This window comes from Grammomys surdaster, unplaced genomic scaffold, assembly GCF_004785775.1.
Source record: "Grammomys surdaster isolate TR1022 unplaced genomic scaffold, NIH_TR_1.0 125604, whole genome shotgun sequence".
In the NCBI taxonomy this organism is placed as follows: Eukaryota; Metazoa; Chordata; class Mammalia; order Rodentia; family Muridae; genus Grammomys; species Grammomys surdaster.
The window spans coordinates 2,030,312-2,040,248 of record NW_021620447.1 but is presented as its reverse complement, the minus strand read 5'-3'; the positions used below and the strand labels follow the sequence as shown (position 1 = coordinate 2,040,248).

The window sequence follows — 9,937 nt, the reverse complement described above, 5'->3', positions numbered from 1 at the left end:
ATGTATGCATACTGACATCATCAGGAGAGACTTGGAGGCAGAGGATACTATGGTAACGGAGCAATGTGCTGGGAGACAGACGCCTTTAATTGCTTTAACAACTTCCTGGAGCTCAAGCTACCAGGCTTGGATTTGCTAAGTAGGAAAGGAAGGCTGTCACAGAGGCAGCAACTGTGACGCAGAGCAAAAGAACTCAGTGGATTCTGGAATTACTAATTTCAGCGTGACTTCTTAATGGCAAATGTCATTATATGGTTCCACTGGCAACATCCTTTTCACATGCAGAGCTCCGAGGAAGGCACAGGTCAATACACAATGCTCTGAGGTAACTCGAGTCTAAGTTCATATATAATTGTCTCGCTTAACAAACATTAATATTATTGCATTGCGAATATCCTTTTTCTTGGGACTGAATGCTTGATTCACTTTGAAAAGAAAGCCCACATCTGTGCCTTAGGATGTCTGCCTGCTGATAACAATGACAACTGATTCTCTCTATTTATTTCTCTGGAAGGTGGCAGCTGTGGGTCCATTTATCTCTGAGCTCCACTAAATCCTTGCAAACAGGTCACTTATGCAGAAAACCCCTCCAGGGAAATGGCTAGTTATTACACCCTGAGAAAATTAGTCAGGAAACCAGGACTTGATGCTACAGTGTTCTTGGTGAAGGCTCCTGTGTCAAAGGCAGAATAACATCTATTGTAATGATGTCCTCCGCTGGAAAACCACACAAAACGTAAAGCTTTCCTTTGAACTCTTTGTTCTTCCTTGCCTCTGCCACCCATGTTGAAGAGAACACAAGCCCCTTTAACCATACCAGGTTTAGAGTAATTGCTGAAAATAACCATGTTCCAGCATCAAACTGAGTCTATAATGATATCCTCTGCTTATCTGATCAGTTGCAACACTTTAATAAGTATATAATTTATCATCTGTGGTATGAAAACTATTGTTTTATTTCCAGTGAATATTTGATTGACATGTTTTTCAACAATACCAGGATCTAATTTTTATTGTAAGTACTGCAATTGTAAGGACAAGCAAGTAAGTTGGCAGGTCTTCCTTAAGACAGTCACAGCACAATAAAAACTGAAGGTTGTCACTCCGTACTATATACTTAGAACTCAGCTTTTTCAAAGACACTATTATTATCTCTATTCCAATTTAGATGATGCCAAGCCTGCCTTTTAATGTTTTCCTTGAAAGTAAATAGCTTACAAATGTCTAACTACACCATGGCTTCAAAAAGAGTAAATGGAATAGAACAGTGCCAATTTCCAACCTGAAAAAAATATAAAGAGATTTTTTTTTTAAATCCTAATTGACAAGTTGGGAGTTTTCACTCCTGTAGAGTGTGGGAAAGACCGAGAACAGAATAGTAACATGTAGTCTCAGGAAAACACAGCATGCCCTTAAGTCACCTAACGAGAGAACTTTCCAATCAAGCTTCCATTCTTTCATTTGTTTCATTTCACCTGCTGAGATCCTGTTTGAAAAGCAAGACAGGCCAAGCGCAGCAAGATGGAGGTAGGTAAGCATGAGTATTACTAAGAGCCAGAGAGATGGCTGGTCAGTTTGTTGCTTGATACTGAGGTCTGACTGCGTTTATAAAAAGATAAAGAGAGAGGGGATATGTTCTATGGAGGTGTAGTCAGGTATGGGAGAAGGAGGTGCCTCAGTGGACCCATGCTGAGGTGTCCCTTTCCCCTGAGGGACCAGCCACATGATGGTATAGTATAGAGTTTATTCAGGGCATGGGGTAGGGAGTTAAGAGGGTAGTAGAGGCAGAGAAAAGCAGATGGGGGGGTGGGAAAGGGAAGGGAAGGGAAGGGAAGGGAAGGGAAGGGAAGGGAAGGGAAGGGAAGGGAAGGGAAGGGAAGGGAAGGGAAGGGGAGTAGAGGCTGGCCATGAGCATGTGGTGAGAGAGGGAAGAAGGGACAAGAGGATAGAGCAAGAGGGAGCAGGAGAGAGAGGAGGGGGCAAGCAGCTCCTTTTATAGTGGGATGGCCTATCCGACTGTTGCCAGGTAACGGTGAGGCAGAGCTTAGACAGTATTCTAACACTGACAACCTGAACATGATCCCCAGGACTCTTTTGGTGAAAGGAGAGAAACAACTCTTGAAAACTGTTCTCTTGCTTCTACATGCATGCCATAGCACATGGACACATGTGCTCGTGTATGCACACACCACACACACTAAATGAAAAAAAATATTGCTCTATACATATGGTATGATTTTTTTTAAAGCAACGTTTGTTGGGTGGAGGATATAGCTGATAGGTAGAAAGCTTGCTTAGCATGCATGAGGGCCTCTGAGTTCCATCCCTTGTGCTCATAATTGTGTGTGCCAGCTCACCCCTGTAATCCCAAAAATCAGGAGGTAAAGGCAGGAGGCTCAGTAGTTCAAGGTCATTGAGGCTAGCCTGACCTTTATAAAATCATATCTCAAACTACTTCTGATTATATGACTATGCACTGAAAAGGTATGTCGAAGACATACCACATACACATGTTAGGAGTGTCATTGGGCAATTTAAACTACAGATTATTTTTGAGGGAGGGTCCTTCAATCTTTGTATGATTCTCTATTTTAAAGAAGATTTAACCATGAATTATTACACTAATTCAACAAGCAGAAATCCACCTATGTATGCTCTGTAGCAGGCACCCTGGCTACCTGAAGACACAGAGGGCTCATCACAGCTTCTGTGGGCCATGCTCTACACTAACCACAGGAGTTCAAGAATGCTTCAAACAATTCTTTCAAAAAGATATCCTGTCTGGCTGAATGGAGCTAGGAAGTCAAAGTGAATTAAGGTTATCAAGGAAACAGACACATCAAAGGGAGAGGGTGCACTGACCTTTCCAGAGATTCGAGTCAAAGAGGAAAAACAATCCATCAATAAAGCTAGTTTGTTAGATTTATTTTTAAAGGACAATCACAGGAAGAGTATAACCACACATCACGCAAAACCACGAGATCTCTAACACTATAAAGCGCTAACGAAAATACAGAAGATTGCCAGGAGAAATAAATCCTGCCAGAGGCCCTAGGTGGCCAGATTATGTGGTCTGCCAAAGATGTTTCTTTGGAGAAAAAGACATAACTTCTCTAACTCCTACCCACAGTCCATCCTGAGATAGCTTTTATTCTCCTGTAATTAATTTTTAAAAACAGCTAAACTTAGTATAACCTACTCAATATGCTTGTTCATTTTTGCGCCTCCATTAATTTTCTTCTCCCAACAGTGCAATGTCACTGACTTCTTACAGATCATAAATTCTTCAGTTGATACCTTTATATAAAAAACACTACCACCTGTCTGTCGTTGTGCTGATTCCTAAGAGCTGCAACTGGTGAAGGACACGCCCACATTAGACCACCCACAGGAGCACAGGGTCCAAAGATTTGAAGCACAGCTGGGAGAAAAGACAAATCTACCCAGTAACAGACTACACTCTCCTGTGGTCTGGCAGGTTCCAGCTGGATGCTGTATATCTTGTATCTGTCCTAAATTTAGAAAAACAATACACTTATTCTTTGAGCATCCAAAAGTTTCACTGGTACTCAAGCTGAAATAAATCAAAATGTAAAGTGAAAATCATTATTCTTTTACAATACAAGTGTATTTCTCAAACCTATGTCTAGCCTCCAGTAAATACCTTAACCTTTAAACTGAAGTTAGGGAACCCACAAGGCCCTCGGCCTGACTTGTATATTATTCTGATGTGAGCTCAAGCTGGTGAACAAAAAAGGCAAAGGGAAGTTGGAGACCAGACGGGTGTTTGAACCAACTTCTAAGGTCAGAGCAGCCATCTCCAGTGGCCACTGAGCTCTCCCCCATCCACATCTCTGAGGATAGGACAAAGCACGCTTAATGCACTTACACCGCACTGCCTCCTCACCCACAGGAGCAGTACTCTTGGCTCCTCCGCTCTTGGTCAAATGTTTATCTAACTCCAAATCAGCACAGTCCATGGAAGTGCAAGGGGCCTTATGATCAACATTTGGGATTTGGGATTTTACACAGTCAGAGAGACTTCTCTTGTAATGAACTATAGAAATGATCTCTGAAAGTAGAGTCTTGGAATTTGGGATTTTAATTAAAAATAATCCACACGGAGCTAACGAAAAAGTAGGAAAGGCTATACCTGACATCATATGGAAAGCCAGATTCTAGCCAAATTTAGTGACCTGTACCCTGACACCTCTCTATCTGACATCTTATAACTCTCTAGTGCCATTACTGACTGCTTTCTTCAGTGTAACCTACTTCTGGTCATTCCAGATCATTACTTTGTCCTTGGCAAGTCTAACTATCTTGTCCAGTTTACCACTGGTCAGGATTCTAAACTCCAAGATTCTAAGACTCTGCCAGTCTTACCTCCAAGCACCTCAGATAATAGCCCACTAGACAATCCAACACACTAATACAAGACACTAATAACCCTGTGCTTTCTCTGCTCTAGAAATGGATGCCACATCGTTCTCTGGAAAGTGTGTATCAACTTCTCACCCCACCTTGTTACCACACTGCTCTCATCTCTTACCATCAACCAAACCTTACCAACCCACCAAGACTGACCTCACCTCCCCCACCAGAAATCTGCATCTCAAAATCTCCAACGTTCTTTCTCTCTAACTGCCCTGAAGACATTCTTTTGTGGGTTTAGGACTGTCGCTTACTGGTAGAGTCTGCACTTGACAAGTGTGCCATCCCTCCTCAGCAAGTAATAGAAGAAAAAAACATGATACACAGTTACTGCAATTTTCCTACTTCCTCTAAGCTTCTGAAAAAGCAGAGACTATACCTTCTTCCCAGTCCTCCAGAGACCATACCTTCTTACCAGTCCTCCAGAGACTATACCTGCTTCCCAGTCCTCCGGAGACCGTACCTGCTTCCCAGTCCTCCAGAAAAGTAAGCTCCTGCTCACCATTCACTCAGACAACAGTGAATGAACACAAACTTCTGAATCCTGCTTTCAGTTTTGCAAGGTACTTATGATTAAATGGTTTTTACTTAAGCTTTTTAAAAAAGAATCCCATGTGACATGCTAAGGTACCAATATGAATTTTGCTCTCAAAAGATAAAAACAAAATAACAACAACAAATAAAAGCTAGATTCTATGATTTCTACCATACAACTTCTAATATCCCTGACTTCCCATTATGCTTCTCATTTGGACTTCTACCCTCTGATAAATAGCTACCTTTGCTGCAAGTAGACCCAATAGACTGGTCCATGTAAGAAAACTCTTTTCTGTGTGTATATGTGTGGCTTGGTTAGGTTTTGGTTAATTAATTGCCTTTATGTTTTAACTTCTAATTAGTTTTTAGTATTAAATTTTTATTCACTTTACATCCTGCCCACTGCCCCTCCCATTCACCCCTTCCCTCAGTCCTTCCCCCTCTCCCTCCCCTTCTCCTCTGAATGGGTGCCCCCCCATCTCCTTCTCATCTTATGTGTAGAGGTGTTTTGCCTGCTTGTATGGCTGTGCACCATATGCATGCAGTGCCTGTGGAGGGCAGAAAGTGGCGTAGGATCCTCTGGAGGCCCCTTCTCAGTCCAAAAGAGTCAAAGCTACTCAGTTTTATCCTTGAAGAATTTAAATTTTGCTTTCATTTAAAGGTCAGGGATTATCTCCTGACTGTACTTTTTAACTCATCCAAGGGTCCAGCATCTTACACACATATCCTGAACTAAACACAGATAACACAGTCCTTAGTGTCTTGAATCTAAAAGTCAAGGAATTAGACACTCTGGCTTACTTTAATGCCTAAAACTTATTTCAGCATTTCATGATTCTAATTTTGATTTCGGCTCTCAGAAGGAGTGAGAGATTAAGCTCTAATTTTTTTTCTAGAAAACCCAGTTGAAGATAGCTTCCTATTTTAGCCCTTCAATTAGTATGATTTAAAATACCTCTTCCCTAGGATACAAATAAAGAACACTGAGAGAAATGTAGAACATGCATACCAGTTGAAGCAGGCATTAAGGGGTTAAGGATGATGCCTGCAGCCTAAGGGGTCCCGCAGAGCTGAAAGGGTCTGACAGTCAGACTGGGCTCAGTGTTTCTGAATAGCACCACTTCTGTACATGGACCCAGCAAAGGGTGTTCAGGCAAGAGTGTGTATCTCTGGATTTAAATTAATCAACCCGTAGGTGGTACAATGCTGAATTCCCTTCCATTTAACCGATTAAAGCAAGTTTACCAGCAGTTCCCAAATCATGTCAGTGACTTCTTACAGGTCAAGTGAAGCAGTATACATCAAACATTGCTCTTAGAAAAGAATTTCCCACCTCTGCACCCCTGTCACATGCTGTGTGGGATTCCCAAAGTGGATCAGCCCATTTTAACAAACTACCTTCATTTTCTTTATCATTTTTTCCTCTGAAAGCTAAAGCATAATTCATACATTTTAATACATTAATTATGAGAAAACTGTTTTTTTCTCTCCCGTATCAGATTAAAACAACATCAATCGGTCAGTTATAATGCCACACTGGGGAAAGGAAGACTAAGGTAAGAACTCCAGTCAACAGGGCCCATATCCAGAATGAATGAGTGAAAACCAAGGCAGAAACAGTGTATTGGGAAAAACAGAAAAGAAAGTGCTACCTACAATCCCTGTCAGGCAAGGAGTGCTCAAGAAACCGAAGATTATTCTATTTATTAGAAGATACCTCAAGTAGGTAGAAATTTTCATCTGTATGAAAAACTGTAGATTTTAGCCCATGGGAAGATTCTTAGAAATTTAGTGTGCTGTTGCTGCCATGCTGCAGTCAGAGCAAATGCATCCTTGTAAAATCTTAATTATGCACGGGCTGGGCACCGAAGCTAAAAGAAAAAGGCTAAGCTCAGGTAAGGATAACAGGACCAAAGCTTGTCTGAAGTGCTGTGGAAACAGTAATTACCCATTCAGACGCTGGGTAGATGATCATCCAAGAACTCACCATGTCACCCTCCTTCCCCGTCCCAATAAGATTCCAGGTGTGAAAAGGGAGGTGACGTGCAGAGGACTTATAGAACACTGGAGTCTACTGCATCCAATCTCTCTGCAATTATACGAGTTACCTAACTTCCCTGAACCTCGGTTTTGTCACCTTTAAAGTAAAGACTGCCACTAAGGCACTGGAGATACCATGTTGAGAATAGAACTTGTATTCCTCCGTGTGGGAAATTAAAAGAAGGGCAACTCATAGCCATTTCTATATAAGTAGAAGAAAGCTTGGACGAGCCATACTACGTGATGGCAAAGAGCCTCACCACGTGATGGCGAGTCATGCACCTGATGGGCCAGGGGCACGGGGGTGGAGATGAGTGGTGTCAAAAGAAACTGCAGTAGAATAAGGAGCGACACAGAGCAGACTCCTCAAAGCATACACTTGAGCAAGAGTAGTGGTTCATAAAAATGGGGCTCAACTGTTTGGAGACGATAGGCCGAGGACAGCTGCAACAGCAAGAGGCAAAGAAGAACAGAGAGGACCTCATCAGAAAACCGAGTGAAGGAACATGTAAATAATGAACCAATGAAGCGGCAGGGAGAGCAAGCACCTGGCAATTCAAGTTCAGGAGCCACTTGTTTAAATTGTATCTGCATAAAGCACCCAGTCATCGCCACAACAATTGTTTCATTTTGATCCTTACTTCTTGAAATATAAGGATATAAAGATCTTACATTTATTTTTACAATTAAGAAATCTACAACTTAGTGACAATCTCTTGTTCAAAGTGACCAGCCTTCAAATTGGGGTGTAACATGTTTGAAGATAATCACCCCTAACCCTGTGACATACGTGTGAAAATTTCAAAATTAACCTTTTTATTTTTATTTACCCAAATACATTTTAAAAACTCCAGCTAGCATAGTCCACTGACTTGGACATGGGATATTTTATACAACCAGCACTCAGCTAGCTAGCATATTCTCTATTTTCTTTATTCATGGGCTGTATTCTGAAGTGGGCATACGGGCACCATTCATTTCTATAGTGAGAGCAGTTATAAACACCCTGTTTGTGAAAATAGCAACGCCCACCCGATTTAGTGATTAAGTAACTTTTAAAAACTGAGATGACATAATGTTACTGTGAGAATCCCAAAGTCTTTCAGCAGCAGTGAGTCGGCTAACCTCCTGTCTACCTGCTTCTTATCTCTCAGCTTTAAAATGGGGCACACAGCGGCACACATCCTAAAATTAAGTGATTGCTTTCGTCACTCTTACCCATACAGCAACAAAGTCATATAGTTGAATAGGAAGACAGGAATCTACAAAAATCTAATTCTAAAGGACAGGGGTTTCAAAGGACAGGGATGCAGCACAGTGAGAAGCAACACGAAGCAGGTAAAAAGAGAGTGGTTTTCAACTTTCCTGATGCTGCCATGCTTTAATATCATTCCTCATGTTGTGGTGACCTCCAACCATAAAGTGATTCTGTTGCTACTATGTAACTATAATCTGGCTACTGTTAGGAGTTGTAATGTAAATATCTGATATACAATGATATACAAGATATCTAATATGCAACCCCAAAGGTGTTCTGACCCATAGGTTGAGAACTCCTGAACTAGAAAACACACAAACAACAACAACAATAACAACACAATAGGCAGAAAACTAGAAGTCACTCCACCCAGAATCACTCCCCAACCCACTAATTTACTCATTTGCCCATCTGCCAGACTTCCTTTCCATCCAGTGTTCTGAGAGAGAGCTTTATTAAAAAAAAAAAAGAAAAGAAAAAGATGGCCTCTGCTGCACTGATTTGATTTCAGCAAACTAACCAGAAATGGAGTTTATATTAGAAAGAGCCACAGGCAGGAACAATAATATACTATACCTATCAGAAGAGTTGGCTTTATTCATGAGCCCCTGCTGAGTTAAGAAGAGAAAAAGGCAGGAGAAAGCTAACTTCAAAGCACTGCTGAAAGATGATTAACACTAGCCACAAACAGGAATCAGGCTTCTTTGATGTAGAGAATTTTTAGTGCCTAAGTTTAAAGAAAGGAGATCTACTAAGTTTAAACACACACAAAAAAAATCCAATAATACATGTCCTTTGCATGCTGAAAAGCAGTTAATTACCTAAGGGAATAAACAAAATTTAGAACTCCAAACTCCAACTCAGATGTTATGCCTTAAATACAAAACTCACAAATATTCGCCCTTGTCGAAGTTCTGTGGCAAGATGCCAGTTCTAAATGTACAGCATACAAATTAGAGTGTCCTCAATGTCGCTCTCCTTATCACAACATGCAAAATACTGTGGACACTAACCAAGCAACATACACAAGATCATCTCAAAAAGGCACCCAGAGATGATTTGCAATCTGATTGCAAAAAGTATGGTGTTAAGAAAAGACCAGGACTCCATTTGAGGCTACAGCTGACAAACATGTACTAGCCCTGGAAAGCTGAGAAACTGCTGTCAATTCTTCACCATTATGAATCTCCACACAGAAATGGAGAATTAGGCTTCGGCACAGATGCTCTTAAAGTCACTATGAAGGGTTTTTTGGTAAACTATAAAAATGTCAAAAGTAAAGGGAGGTTAAAATAATTGATTTTTTATGGCAATCGTCAGTATTTGCCAGATGAGATTAGAAGCAAATTCCATGCAATTCAAATGACTTTTAGTACACAAATATTAGATCTGTATTGATGTGTTTATAAGAAGATAAAGAGAAAAGGGATAAGTTTGTGGGTGTGTGGTGAAGTTTGGGGGAAGGTGAGGCACCTTGCTCCTGAGAGACCAGTCACATGACAGTATAGTATAGTATAGTATAGTATAGTATAGTATAGTATAGAATAGAAGTTATTCAGGGCATGGGAAGGGAAGTTAAGAGGGTAGTAGAGGCAGAGAGGGGGAGAGAGAGACAGAGAGGGAGGGGGAGAGAGAGAGAGGGAGGGAGGGAGGGAGGGAGGGAGGGAG

The 9,937-nt window shown here is 41.2% G+C and overlaps 1 pseudogene; it reads right to left on the bottom strand.

The window, feature by feature from the left end:
• Positions 1–3,960: 3,960 nt before the first annotated feature.
• Positions 3,961–4,088, bottom strand: LOC114638536 (annotated as a pseudogene).
• Between the last annotated feature and the right edge of the window lie 5,849 nt (positions 4,089–9,937).